At 46.6% G+C, this 15,221-nt stretch overlaps 2 long non-coding RNA genes across 2 annotated transcripts in view; one reads left to right on the top strand and one right to left on the bottom strand.

Annotated features, from left to right (window-relative positions):
* Window positions 1-15,221, top strand: part of LOC143415910 (uncharacterized) — a 366,388-nt gene that overhangs the window by 85,347 nt on the left and 265,820 nt on the right. The gene's annotated exons all lie outside the window — the stretch shown is intronic.
* LOC112432776 (uncharacterized) lies at window positions 371-6,258 on the bottom strand. Its single transcript, XR_013096313.1, has 7 exons — window positions 6,161-6,258; window positions 5,846-5,951; window positions 4,086-4,156; window positions 2,020-3,985; window positions 1,563-1,721; window positions 1,428-1,484; window positions 371-998 (listed from the first exon to the last, which is right to left on the bottom strand). It is a non-coding gene; the product is annotated as an uncharacterized LOC112432776 (long non-coding RNA).

The following is a 15,221-nucleotide window of genomic DNA, read 5'->3' as shown; positions in this document are numbered from 1 at the left end:
CACACACACACACACACACACATACGGGTCTATGTGGTATGGCGGGACTATACTACGTCAATCCGCCCGGTGGTGGTTTAAGTGGACTACCCTTTTGAAAGGACTTAGAGCCAAGGGAGCGAGGTTAAAGTGTTCGAAAAAATCTGAAAAAAATTTGGGTCACTTCAGACCTCATACACTCCCTATAGAAGTCTAGATAAACTGATACACACCAACCAGACTCTATTGTGTTTTCTGGAGACATTGTCCACTTGACAACAATGTGTTTTATGAGGTCCAAAAAAAACAATATTGGGTCTTTAAAGGGACAATGATGTAATATGTAAATAGCTCATCATTACCATGAATACACATCTGACAGGACACAGGATTACTGGAACATCATTTTATTAGTGTTCTTGGATCTGAACATTAATTTTAACCATAAATAAAAAAAGAAATCTATGGACAAAAATGCCCACGCTTCCCACAGAAATATAAAAATATAGAAAACAGAAAAATTAAAAACATTTAAAATGAATTTTAATAGTTTAAAGGTAAATATTAAGGGGAGAAAATATGCATTTATAATTTTTTATTTTAAATATAACCCGTCAAAAAAAACCCTAAATAAATTAAATGTAAAAATTATGAAATACAAACTGCTTCTGTATTTAACAAGAACTTTTTTTTCTTTAAACAGAACATCAGTGTTAACAACAATTGGCAATCTGACCAAGATGTAAAACCACAGCTCTCTAAACAGTTATTTTAGTTCATTTTTTTCTGCCTTTTTGCAGTTAATCCTCTGTTTCTTACAAAATCTCTTATGTTTTGAACTGTTCTTCCTGCCAACACCGGATCTTCTACCAATTTGCAATGACTGCATTCATTTTTGGTGGCTAGTTTCCCTTCGTTTATGTGGTCTTTAAAATGCCTCATCACTGCAGCAACCTCAGCCTTGGACCACATGTTTTTGGGAGCTCTTCGGGAATTGTGGGATTGAGCAGCATTTTTCTCTGGAAGATATATAAAGTAGTAGTAGTTAAAACAAACAAAAAACCAAACAAAAAAAACAAAAAACATTTGGTGGTTAAAAGAATGGATGCTACCCTGTACTAACTTCTGAAATGTGTTGCTACCATCAATATCAAAACGAGCTAAAATTCTCTTTGAAAATTTATCAAATTTCTAAAATGAGACATTTAGTGTTCCGCTGTGAATAAAAGACTGAATAAAAAGTTGAATAAAAGTCTCTTGATGCATGCTCAATCATCCAGGTAAGTAAATCCCAAAACGTTGATTCTGTTAATCTGGACGTAGCGTTTTCAGTGGGAGAAACATTTTGTCACTCATCCAAGTGACTTTTTGCCACCACTCTGCAGTTTGCCATATGTTGCAAAGTGATGAAACAATAATAAGCTTAGAGAACCAACTGCACCCCTTACCTTCAGAGGGAGCAGCAGTCTCACTTGCTGCAGGCATTGTGAGTGGTCCTTCATCTGCTGATTACACAATTTGATTAAGTTTTAATATTTGTAACAAACATTTTATCCACAGAAACCAAGCTAGTGGTAACTTACCACAATCTACAGTGTCTTGGAGCTGCGCTGTGTTTGTGGAATCAGCTACTGCATGTACAGGCTCACTGGTGCCACACGCCAACATTGTGAGTGCTGTGTCATCATCATCTGATTCACTCTCACTGTCCTTTGTTTCAGCATCACTTAATGCAATTTCATCTGAGAAATTGTGGGAAAACCCCCCCAAAAAACCAAACACAAACCCCCCAAAAACCTCACATTAACAACGAGATATGACAAAATACAGAACAAATACTGGAAATTATAGTACATAGTTTTACTATTTAAGGCCACCACTCTGCAGTTTGCCAAATGTTGCAAAGTGATGAAACAATAGACTTCAAGAACCTTAAATCATGGACATTTAACAGAATGGTCTGTGCTTTTAGGTTTTAATTCGGTTGATAAAGCATAATATTCAACTACTGCCCTAATATTTGCTCCTTTCAATACAAACCTTCTATTTTGATCTCATCCAGTGATTTCCCCTGGATCTGGGAAAGTTGTCCTTTTTCCAGTGTTAAAAGCAGTTTGGAAATCTTGGCCAGCTGTGTTGTGGGAACTGGTAATCTGTAGAATTCGCGGTGAACGCGGATATCATGACCCAGGAAATCTGCAACCTGATCAAGTTCGTTGTTTTTCAAATTAAGGACTTGTGAGAGTGTGGCAACATGTTTTCTGAGCTGTGTCGATCTTAGATACTCAGGCTGCTTTGCTCCACACTGGTGTGCATGAACACGCAAGGAGTCCATTCCTCTGTAATGACTCATTGATCGGGGTCTTGCAAAGAGGTAGATATTAGTGGCACAAATACCACAGTCAGGCCTCCTACTAACCAGTAGTGACAGAGCATCCAGCATGCTTTGTGTTAGCAGAACTGGAACATTTCTGTCCCTTTTTCCCATTATTTCTATTCTACAGAAATAGTTACAGAGTCTCTGTTCCATTTCTGAGAGCCCCATGGCAACATCTGTGTGGAGTGCTGTTTTGTCTCTTTCAAGAAAACTTTTGAGGCGCATCTTTGAAACCTCTCCAGAACGTCTTCGGTTGAACACAATGATTTGTGAGAGTGTAACTTGTGCAAGTTGGGCATAATTCTGAGCTGTGGCTTCGTTCTCCAAGCTGCAAAAGGCACTTTCTGCAGATTTTTGAAGGTAGTGATGGAGAATCCGAACATCTTCTGTAAAGGGCAATGTTGATGGCTTGTTAAACTTTGCCTCACTCAATGTGTTCAAGGCACGGTGAGACACCATCTCAGACCATTTGGAGACATACAACTTCTTGAACGCATCAGTGGACTTGATTAGGGCTTCATCCTCTGTCATGAGGGCACGACAATGGATAATGTCAGACATTTTATGCAGTGTATGTCCCAGTTTCAGCGCAAGGCTTGGAGTTTTGTATGACAGTGTCTCTTCATCAAAACCTGAAACTTTCTTTACTGCTTGCACAACTCTCTGGAAATTAGCAGGCTTAATAGCTTCTTCCATGTTATGCACTGAGAATTCTGTGCGCAGACACAACAACAAACGTCCCGCTTCACGAAGCTTCTGTCGTATATAATCATACTTTGTAGGGTCTTGTCCATGTTTATTGTAGAGGGACTGGGCAAACTGAATAACAGTAAAGTCATTTCGCACAGCTGAGGCAATCTCATCTTGTTTCATAACAGCAAGAACCTTCCAGACTCCACTTGACACCTGCGGATAACACTGAGACTCCAGAGTTAAAGCCAGGCCGAGTACTTTGGTTCTTCCAGGTTCTTTATCCGTGTCATCTTTTGGTTTGTTAGGACATCTGCGGACATGTCTCCAAAGATCCTTGCGAACATACATCCCTTGACAATAAAAGCAATGAGCAAACTTTCCCTCTACTGCTTTAATCTTGGGTCTTCTCTTCACTTTCAGTGGTCCCACTCCACCATGCAAAACTGCAGCATTATGCTTAAAATTTCCCTTATTTCTCAATTTCTCTAACAGACTTTTACGCTCGTTTGAGTCTCTAGGCAGGGAAAATGCATGCACAACATCAGGAGCCGTTTTGTGCGTTTTCAGGTGGCGGGAAATTTTAGCTTGTGGTTTGCCACAAAAATAGCAGTAATTTCTTTTACTTAAAGTCATTTTTTCTGATTCAGTTTCGCAAAGCTCACTTTTATCTTGTGGCTTGTCCTTTGTCAAGTTGTGGATTAAATTCGTTGAATCTGATTGTTCATGCGCTTTGGAGATGTCATCTTGGCATAGCAGACCTTTTGATGTGCTTGGCAATAATGAGATGTCTTCATCTGAATCTTCATCATATGACTCTGAATCTGGCACATATTCTTCTTCTGATATGCTGTGGTTGCCATCATCATCGCTTGATATTTGATCCAGAACTGAATGTGGCAATCCATCCTCCCCTGAATATTCAGAAATTTCTTCTTTCTGGAATGTAAGAACAAAAGTTTTTTTAATTGATCAATACTTTAGACAGGTAAAAAATAAACTGAAAAAAAGTCAAGCCAAATATGAATGGGATACACACCTGTGTTGACTGGTGGCAATTCTGATTTGCCAATTTTGCAAGGCAAGATTTGTGCCAGACCCCTAAACAAACTGAAACACATTTTGATAGACTTAATTTAGCTTTGCAGTTCTATTTAAGTGAAGTAGTTTTTTGTCAAAGCATTGCAGTAATGTCAAATGCTGAAAAAACAAAAAAAAACAAAACTGTTCACATTAAGGATATTTTAATGACTACACATACACTGCTAATCCCCCTCCCCCCCCCAAAAAAGGACATCCCAGATGTGAATGAAGGAATTATTCTTATTAAATACTTTGTTCTTTAGGTAGTTGAGTGGCATGAAAGTGTGTAGTTGAATGTGTGTGGCCTCCAGATGCCTGTACGACTTCCCTACAATGCCTGGGCATGCTCGGGATGAGGTGGCGGATGGTCTCCTGAAGGATCTCCTCCAAGACCTGGACTAAAGCATCTGCCAACCCCTGGACAGTTTGTGGTGGATGGAGTGAGACATGATGTCCCAGATGTGCTCAATTGGATTCAGGTCTGGGGAACAGGCGGGCCAGTCCATAGCATCAATGCCTTTGTCATGGAGGAACTGCTGACATACTCCAGCCACATGAGGCCCAGTGTCGTCTCGCATTAGGTGGACCCCAGGGCCAAATGCACCAGCATGTGGTCTCACAAAGGGTCCGAGGACCTCATCTTGTTACCCAATGACAGTCAGGCTCTCTGGCAGGCACAGAAATGCCACCCCTCACCATTACTGACCCACTGCCAATATGATCATGCTGGAGGATGTTGCAGGCAGCAGAACATTCCCCACGGCATCTCCAGACTGTCACGTGCTCAGTTTGAACCTCCTTTCAGCTGTGAGGAGCATAGGGTGCCCGTGCTGAAGTTGCCAAACTTTGTGTTTTCTGGCAAATGCCAAACATCCTGCATGGTGTTGGACTGCAAGCTCAATCCCCACCTGTGGATGCTGGACCCTCAAGTCACCCTCATGAAGTCAGTTTCTGACCATTTGAGCAGACAGATGCACATTTGTGGCCTGTTTGAGGTCATTTTGCAGGGCTCCTCTTGTTCCTCCTTGCACAAAGGTGGAGGTAGCGGTCCTGCTGCTGGGTTGTTGCCCTCCTATGGCCTACTCCACATCCAGGTAGCACCTCCATGCTCTGGACACTACACTAACAGACACAGCAAACCTTCTTGCCACAGCTCACATTGATGTGCTACGCTAGATGAGCTGCACTACCTGAGCCCCTTGTGTGGGTTGTAGACTGTCTCATGCTACCACTAAAATGAAATCACCGCCAGCATTCAAAAGTGACCATAACATCAGCCAGAAAGCATAGGTGCTGAGAAGTGGTCTGTGGTCACCACCTGCAGAACCAGTCCTTTATTATGGTGAATTGACTATAATTTCCACTTGTTGTCTACTCTATTTGCAAAACAGCATGTGAAACTGGTTGTCAGTGTTACTTCCTAAGTGAACAGTTTGATTTCACAGAAGTGTGACTGACTTGGAGTAACATCGCATTGTTTAAGTGTTCCCTTTATTATTTTGAGCAGTTTATGTTATGGAATGGGGAATTGAGGACAATCCCAAGTATACCATTTTTACAAGGTCCTGCACCAATGAGGTAATACTGCATTTCTTTAATTAGACGTGACCACCCATTAATTAAAAAGGGAGCAGTGTTCATTTCAGCACGTCTTAACTTGTTGAACTCTATTAATGCTTTTTACTATACACTGTACCTATTCACTAAATGTCTCACCTTTGCACTTAAAGCCAAGCCACTTGAGGGAGGAAACCGGTCCCACACACTGAATGCACTTGTCCAAAGATGATATTGTTGTGCACACCAGACGATGATTGTGACACTGTTAGCAAAATATTGCAACATTTATTTGTTTTGGACAGTTGGAAAGGTGTGTTTTCAATTCAGTTGCAGATATCAACTAATAAACTTCGTCCATGTAAATCACATCACACCCAGGTGACTGCCAAACACACACACACACAGCATCCATAAAGAATGATGATAGATTAAATTATTAGTTCATTAAGTGGTACACTGGATTATATTTACCCTTTCAGGCTCTGGATGTTTCAGGTCCAGATCATTGTTTGGAAAGCTGTTTGGTTGTGGCTTTAGGCAGCTCACAGTCTTCTGAATCTGGCTGGTCTCAGTCTTCGTGTGTAACAGATAGAGAATGAAGACAAAAGAACAGTAATCTGACAGTTACTAAAAATGCATCACTCAAGAGGATGAATAGACCATTTCACTATTGGCAAATAGCGTAAGGTACACATCGTGCATGAGAAACATTCATTAAAATCTGTCCTAGGTCAATGTTACCTCTTCAAAATCTTGCACTGAAGAAGAATGCATGGCTTCTGAGCCTTGCTGAGGCATTTCTTCATCAAGATCCTGCAACAAAGAAAAGATGGCACAAAGATTAGACCAAGTGCTCTTCTTGCAACTGTACTGGGCAGTCCTGTGCTTCTGTCTTTAATTTGCATGTGTGTGTGTGTGTGTGTGGGGGGGGGGCTTTCCACTCAAGAAATGTTTTCTTCTGAAAAAAATACTGGCTACAATAATTAACAACTGATTCCTTTGCAATCATCCATCCTCTTCCACTTATCCTTATCAGGATTGTGGGGTAGCAGTTTTGGGGCCTATACCAGCTACCATAGGGCAGTACAACCTGGACAGATCACCAGTCTAACATGGAAGGACAAGCATTTGCATTCACACCAAAGGGCAGTTTTGAATCACCAGTTAACCTAACCCCATAAGCTACATCTTTGGACTGTGGGAAGAAGCCAGAGTACACAGCGAGAGAGCCCATGCACTACCAGCAGTAAAAAGTGCCTAAAACAAGTTAAGTTGTATAGTACTATCTATCTTAATGTTCAAGCCTGAGTTTCAAACCACATAGAAACAAAGCACATGTAGTCAGTTCTGCATGCTGTAGGTCAAACTGTCAAGAAATACGAGAAGACCCCTCCTAAAACCAGAGTGATGTCACCATGAAGCAAACTTTGACAGAGTCTCCCAATAACAGTGTGGTCCTCCTAAGTCACATTTGGGTGGTTAACACACACACACACACACACACACACTCAGATGTTATCCAGACTTGCACTTTGAAACAATGAAAAGGACCTACAAGCCACAGTCCATGTAAATCACATCACACCCAGGTGACTGCCAAACACAAACACACACACAGCATCCATAAAGAATGATGATAGATTAAATTATTAGTTCATTAAGTGGTACACTGGATTATATTTACCCTTTCAGGCTCTGGATGTTTCAGGTCCAGATCATTGTTTGGAAAGCTGTTTGGTTGCGGCTTTAGGCAGCTCAGAGTCTTCTGAATCTGGCTGGTCTCAGTCTTCGTGTGTAACAGATAGAGAATGAAGACAAAAGAACAGTAATCTGACAGTTACTAAAAATGCATCACTCAAGAGGATGAATAGACCATTTCACTATCGGCAAATAGCGTAAGGTACACATCGTGCATGAGAAACATTCATTAAAATCTGTCCTAGGTCAATGTTACCTCTTCAAAATCTTGCACTGAAGAAGAATGCATGGCTTCTGAGCCTTGCTGAGGCATTTCTTCATCAAGATCCTGCAACAAAGAAAAGATGGCACAAAGATTAGACCAAGTGCTCTTCTTGCAACTGTACTGGGCAGTCCTGTGCTTCTGTCTTTAATTTGCATGTGTGTGTGTGTGTGGGGGGGGGGGGGCTTTCCACTCAAGAAATGTTTTCTTCTGAAAAAAATACTGGCTACAATAATTAACAACTGATTCCTTTGCAATCATCCATCCTCTTCCACTTATCCTTATCAGGATTGTGGGGTAGCAGTTTTGGGGCCTATACCAGCTACCATAGGGCAGTACAACCTGGACAGATCGCCAGTCTAACATGGAAGGACAAGCATTTGCATTCACACCAAAGGGCAGTTTTGAATCACCAGTTAACCTAACCCCATAAGCTACATCTTTGGACTGTGGGAAGAAGCCAGAGTACACAGCCAGAGAGAGCCCATGCATTACAGCAGTAAAAAGTGCCTAAAACAAGTTAAGAAGTTGTATAGTACTATCTATCTTAATGTTCAAGCCTGAGTTTCAAAAAATTTCAACATAGAAACAAAGCACATGCAGTCAGCTCTGCATGCTGTAGGTCAAACTGTCAAGACATACGAGAAGACCCCTCCTAAAACCAGAGTGATGTCACCATGAAGCAAACTTTGACGGAGTCCCCCAATAACAGTGTGGTCCTCCTAAGTCACATTTGGGTGGTTAACACACACACACACACACACACTCAGATGTTATCCAGACTTGCACTTTGAAACAATGAAAAGGACCTACAAGCCACGGTCCATGTAAATCACATCACACCCAGGTGACTGCCAAACACACACACACACAGCATCCATAAAGAATGATGATAGATTAAATTATTAGTTCATTAAGTGGTACACTGGATTATATTTACCCTTTCAGGCTCTGGATGTTTCAGGTCCAGATCATTGTTTGGAAAGCTGTTTGGTTGTGGCTTTAGGCAGCTCACAGTCTTCTGAATCTGGCTGGTCTCAGTCTTCGTGTGTAACAGATAGAGAATGAAGACAAAAGAACAGTAATCTGACAGTTACTAAAAATGCATCACTCAAGAGGATGAATAGACCATTTCACTATCGGCAAATAGCGTAAGGTACACATCGTGCATGAGAAACATTCATTAAAATCTGTCCTAGGTCAATGTTACCTCTTCAAAATCTTGCACTGAAGAAGAATGCATGGCTTCTGAGCCTTGCTGAGGCATTTCTTCATCAAGATCCTGCAACAAAGAAAAGATGGCACAAAGATTAGACCAAGTGCTCTTCTTGCAACTGTACTGGGCAGTCCTGTGCTTCTGTCTTTAATTTGCATGTGTGTGTGTGTGTGTGGGGGGGGGGGGGGGGGGGGGCTTTCCACTCAAGAAATGTTTTCTTCTGAAAAAAATACTGGCTACAATAATTAACAACTGATTCCTTTGCAATCATCCATCCTCTTCCACTTATCCTTATCAGGATTGTGGGGTAGCAGTTTTGGGGCCTATACCAGCTACCATAGGGCAGTACAACCTGGACAGATCACCAGTCTAACATGGAAGGACAAGCATTTGCATTCACACCAAAGGGCAGTTTTGAATCACCAGTTAACCTAACCCCATAAGCTACATCTTTGGACTGTGGGAAGAAGCCAGAGTACACAGCGAGAGAGCCCATGCACTACCAGCAGTAAAAAGTGCCTAAAACAAGTTAAGTTGTATAGTACTATCTATCTTAATGTTCAAGCCTGAGTTTCAAACCACATAGAAACAAAGCACATGTAGTCAGTTCTGCATGCTGTAGGTCAAACTGTCAAGAAATACGAGAAGACCCCTCCTAAAACCAGAGTGATGTCACCATGAAGCAAACTTTGACAGAGTCTCCCAATAACAGTGTGGTCCTCCTAAGTCACATTTGGGTGGTTAACACACACACACACACACTCAGATGTTATCCAGACTTGCACTTTGAAACAATGAAAAGGACCTACAAGCCACAGTCCATGTAAATCACATCACACCCAGGTGACTGCCAAACACAAACACACACACAGCATCCATAAAGAATGATGATAGATTAAATTATTAGTTCATTAAGTGGTACACTGGATTATATTTACCCTTTCAGGCTCTGGATGTTTCAGGTCCAGATCATTGTTTGGAAAGCTGTTTGGTTGCGGCTTTAGGCAGCTCACAGTCTTCTGAATCTGGCTGGTCTCAGTCTTCGTGTGTAACAGATAGAGAATGAAGACAAAAGAACAGTAATCTGACAGTTACTAAAAATGCATCACTCAAGAGGATGAATAGACCATTTCACTATCGGCAAATAGCGTAAGGTACACATCGTGCATGAGAAACATTCATTAAAATCTGTCCTAGGTCAATGTTACCTCTTCAAAATCTTGCACTGAAGAAGAATGCATGGCTTCTGAGCCTTGCTGAGGCATTTCTTCATCAAGATCCTGCAACAAAGAAAAGATGGCACAAAGATTAGACCAAGTGCTCTTCTTGCAACTGTACTGGGCAGTCCTGTGCTTCTGTCTTTAATTTGCATGTGTGTGTGTGTGTGTGGGGGGGGGGGGGGGGGGGGGGGGGGGGGCTTTCCACTCAAGAAATGTTTTCTTCTGAAAAAAATACTGGCTACAATAATTAACAACTGATTCCTTTGCAATCATCCATCCTCTTCCACTTATCCTTATCAGGATTGTGGGGTAGCAGTTCCCTTTCAGTCGATTCACTCGGTACAACACATAAGTATGGGATATCACGCCCTCGCGTGTCCTGGCTGAAGAAACCTTTATTCACGCCTTTACGGCAGATGACGTGTGATGACACGCGCAAGGCCCCGCCCGCACATATAGCCGCTGCCATCACCGTCATCCCTCAGTTCTTACGCTCTTCACCTCGCTGAGAACACCTCTGCTGAGTTGGGCTAGCTAGCTACTGCTAGTTAGCTCCGTTGTCTGCCAACTTGAACCTAGCTTAACTGCCCCTGTTGGTGTTAGCCTCCACCGCCCAGCTGGTGCGTAGGCTGCCCGCGGAGCGCTATTTTCAAGTTTTTCTTGTGCAGCGTTTCGCTTTGCGTTTTGGGAATGGACTCCAAACCGAAGCGAGCAAAGCAGAAATCTTCTGTTCGCCCCTGTCCTCAGGGATGTGGTTTCTCTTTGCACGACAGCGACCAGCACGATGCCTGCCCTGTCTGCCTGGGGATCGTCCACGCTAGGAGAGCGTTGACGGAGCCCGAAGCTTGTGCGTTTTGTCGCCAGCTCCGACGCTCGACCCTGGAAAGACGGGTGACGTTTGTGGAAAGAGTGCTGGGACGCTCGGCTGTCGCACGGCATGACCCTCTTCTTTCCGAGTCTGGAGCCCCGGCTTCGTCCGAGTCCGAAGACGAAAATTTTCAGGTCGATGTCCCCGCGATTAGCTGGGCTGACCACATGGAATACGTTGACGGGTTAGCCGATGACGGACCGGAACCATGCAGGAGCGCTGACGGGCTTCAGCCTGGGTTGAAGCCCGCCAGCGCTCCCCAGGAAGACGATGACGTGCTGGACATCGGCCTGGACATCCATGGTTTGTCGGAGGATGAGCAGGAGAGCTCATTGTCGACCCAATATGCCGCCGCTGCTGCGCCGGTCGGCCACGATGACACCTCTCTTTTCTCCCTGTTTCGCCGTGCCGCTGAGAAGCTGCAGGTGGACTGGCCCTCTCCTCCACCAGCTCGGAAGCCGTCGCGGTTTGCGGGTTTTTTCCTTCCACCGGAGCCCGCAACGGCCAAAAACTGCCTCCCCATGTTCCCAGACTTTCTCTGCGAGCTAACAGCGTCATGGGACAAACCTCTGTCTACCCGCGTCACTGTGCCCGGCTATGGACAGTACATGGAATTGGACGGCGCCGAGGGAGCTGGTTTAGCTAACCCACCCCCTATGGAGCCGTCTCTGGCTGCTTATCTGGCCCCGTCCCATAACCATGGTGTCGGTGGCCCCGCAACTCTGCTGTCCAAGCACTGCAGATTCTCGGCCTCGCAGCTGGAGAAGATTTATCGGGCTCAGGCCGGCACCGCTCGAGCCATGAGCTCCGTCACCATGCTCCAGACGTACCAAGCAATGTGCCTGGCGGAGCTTGGATCGCTGGTTCCGGAGGACAGCCCGCTGTCACCTCTTCTTAACGAGGTTAGAGTCACCACGGATTACATCCTCCGTGCGTCTCGCTGTGCAGCGCTCTCCCTGGGCAGGGGGATGGCTTCGACAGTGGTGGCGCAGAGGCACCTGTGGCTGACCCTCTCCGACGTCCCTGATAGAGACAGAGCTGTGTATCTGGACGCACCAGTGTCTGCGGCTGGGTTATTCGGACATTCACTTGAAGCCATTCAGGCTAGATTCGATCTGAGGAAGAAGCAGACGGAAGCTCTGCGCGACATCATCCCCAGACGCCAGCCCCAGCCCAAGCCCACTGCTAGCTCTCACTGGCCCGCCGCTCCTCTGACAGCTGGCAAGAGACCGGCGCCCACTGCTGGAGTGGGAGGGCCGCCGGCGAGAGCACGTACTCCGGCCCGAGCTCCACGCCAGTCGGCCTGGGGCAAAGGCCCTCCCCCGGGCCCCCGACGGGACCCGACGCCCAGGAGGAAGAAGCCTCAGCCCTCCTAGCTGTGATTGCGAGTGGGGAAGGGATCCGGCAGCAGGGAGACGCTGCTCTTACCCCTCTGTTGCCGCACAAGAGGTGCCGCTTAAGTTCTGTTCAGGTTGTCAGCCCCAGAAGGCGCTGCACTTCCCTATCGCGGTCTCCCAAGCACATAACCCCTGCACACGGTTCAGATGTGTTGAATGTTCAAGCGACCACATCGAGTGTTCCCGCTGTTTTTCATTGTTATGCCCCGGAAAAGGTGCACCCAACAAAATGTATAAATGTACATGTTCCCATGTTGCAATCAATAAAGAGTGTTGTTTACTCTCAAACAATCTCAAATGCTCAACCTGCAGGCGAAATGAGCCAGGTCAGGCAGGGGATGCAGTCCCCTGCAGACACACTGGGGGGCGACGGCGCCCCGCCGTCAGTGCTGCAGGCCAGCCGGCTGGCTGCTCACTTCCCTCAGTGGCGCGCTTGCGCCCCCTCTCCGTGGGTGCTGCAAACCGTTGCCATGGGTTACCGGTTGCAGTTCCGGGTCAAGCCGCCTCGTTTCCAAAGAGTCGTGAACACGATTGTCAACCCCGAGGCAGCCTTGGTACTCAGAGAGGAAATACAGGCGCTATTACAGAAGAGAGCAATACGGGTGGTCCCCGCTTCGGAGACGGACAAAGGTTGGTACAGCCGTTATTTTGTCATTCCGAAGAAAGGGGGAGGGCTTCGTCCCACCCTCGACCTGCGAGTCTTGAACACGTACCTGCGAACGTACAGGTTCAAGATGCTAACACTCAGACAGCTCCTGAGTGCAGTCGGCCCGGGAGATTGGTTTGCGACAATCGATCTAACAGATGCTTATTTTCATGTCGCTATACACCCGAAACACAGGCAGTTTCTGAGGTTTGCATTCGAGGGCGTAGCCTACGAATACCTAGTGCTGCCGTTCGGGCTGTCGCTCGCTCCCCGCACCTTTACGAAATGTGCCGAGGCAGCGCTAGCGCCCCTCAGGAAGAGGGGCATCCGCATCTTGGCCTACCTGGACGACTGGGCTCTCGTGGCTTGCTCCAGAGAACAGGCGGAGACGCAGCTGTCGCGGGTTCTGTCACACATTCAGACACTGGGGTTCTCTGTGAACTTTCAGAAGAGCTCGCTAATCCCAGGTCAACAGATCGCTTTTCTCGGTCTGGAAATATGCTCTCTTTCCAGCCGCGCACGGTTGTCAGAGCACAGAGTGGCCGCGTTTCATCGCTGCCTCGCTCAATTTCAGCTGGGACGCAGACTGCGTTTCCAGACGATATTGCGCTTGTTGGGCATGATGGCATCTATGATCGCCGTAGTGCCGCTTGGGCTGTTGAAAATGAGAGCGTTTCAACGCTGGACTCTCTCTCACCGTTTGTGTGCTTCGCGTCACCTCCGGAGGAGGCTGCCGGTGACTGCGTCTTGCATGCTAGCTCTCCGTCCTTGGAGGGAGCCCGGGCTACTGCACCAGGGCTCTCGGATTGGGAGGGTGTTGTTTCGCAAGGTGGTGTCCACAGATGCTTCCCTAAGTGGGTGGGGAGCGCTGTGCGAGGGTGCGTCAGTGAGAGGGATCTGGTCCGCGGCTCAGCGCCAGCTGCACATCAACCACTTAGAGCTGTTAGCAGTGTTCTTAGCTCTAAAGCGTTTCCGTCCAGTCCTGCAGGGCCAGCATGTCTTAGTCAGGACGGACAATTCAACAGTGGTGTCTTATATAAACAGGCAGGGAGGAACACGCTCTCCTCCCCTGTTGCAGCTGTCTCACTCTCTGCTGTTATGGTGCAGTGTTCATTTTCTGACTCTAAGAGCCACCCATGTCCCGGGCCACCTGAACCTGGGGCCGGACCTTCTCTCCAGGGGGGGTCCTCTGGTGAGAGAATGGAGGTTACACCCTTCAATAGTGGCTCAGATTTGGGATCTATTTGGCGAGGCGCAAATAGATCTTTTTGCTTCCAGGGTGAATGCTCACTGCCCCCTGTACTTCTCCATAATCGACCACGATGCACCCTTGGGCTTGGACGCGCTAGCGCACCAATGGCCAGACGTGCTCCTGTATGCATTTCCCCCAGTGGAAATGATATCTCCAATTCTGGAGAGGGTGCGTCGGCATTCCCTCTCTCTGATCCTGGTGGCCCCTTGGTGGCCCGCGAAGTCGTGGTATGCAGAAATAATCAGCCTGCTTGCAGCAAGTCCTTGGCAGCTTCCTCTCCGCAGGGATCTCCTCTCTCAGGCGGGGGGGGAAGTGTTTCATCCGCGCCCGGATCTGTGGCACCTTCATGCTTACCTGCTGAGAGGTTAAACTTGGTTGCTAAGGGTCTGCCACCTAGTGTGGTAGCGACGATTCAGAGCGCCAGGGCCTCGTCTACTAGAGGCTTGTACGCTTACAAATGGCGAGCCTTCGAGCGATGGTGCCAGGACCGCCACACTCTCCCATTTCAGTGCTCTATTGTGGATGTTTTGACATTCCTGCAGGAGCTGTTGGATAAAGGCCTTTCGTTTTCGACGATCAAGGTTTATTTAGCGGCTATATCTGCTTGTCATATCGGTTTTGACGGGGTGACACCAGGTGCGCATCCCCTCGCCGTGCGTTTTCTGAAAGGGGTTCGCCGGCTGAGGCCCGTGCTTAAGTCCAGTGTCCCGGCTTGGGACTTGTCTTTGGTGCTGGAGGCCCTTTGTGGCCCTCCGTTTGAACCCGTTGAGTCGGTAGATATGAAACTTCTTTCGTATAAGACCGCATTACTTCTCGCTTTGGCCTCGGCGAAGCGAGTGGGGGACCTTCATGCGCTGTCTGTGCATCCTGCCTGCACACAGTTTTCTCCTGATGGCCGCAAGGTCGTATTGCGTCCGAATGCCGCCTATCTTCCCAAGGTCATGCCTGCATCTTATAGTTCAATGGAGTTTGA

Source organism: Maylandia zebra, unplaced genomic scaffold (genome assembly GCF_041146795.1).
Source record: "Maylandia zebra isolate NMK-2024a unplaced genomic scaffold, Mzebra_GT3a scaffold11, whole genome shotgun sequence".
In the NCBI taxonomy this organism is placed as follows: domain Eukaryota; kingdom Metazoa; phylum Chordata; class Actinopteri; order Cichliformes; family Cichlidae; genus Maylandia; species Maylandia zebra.
The sequence above is the reverse complement of the archived record's forward strand: the minus strand, read 5'-3'. Positions and strand labels throughout refer to the sequence as shown.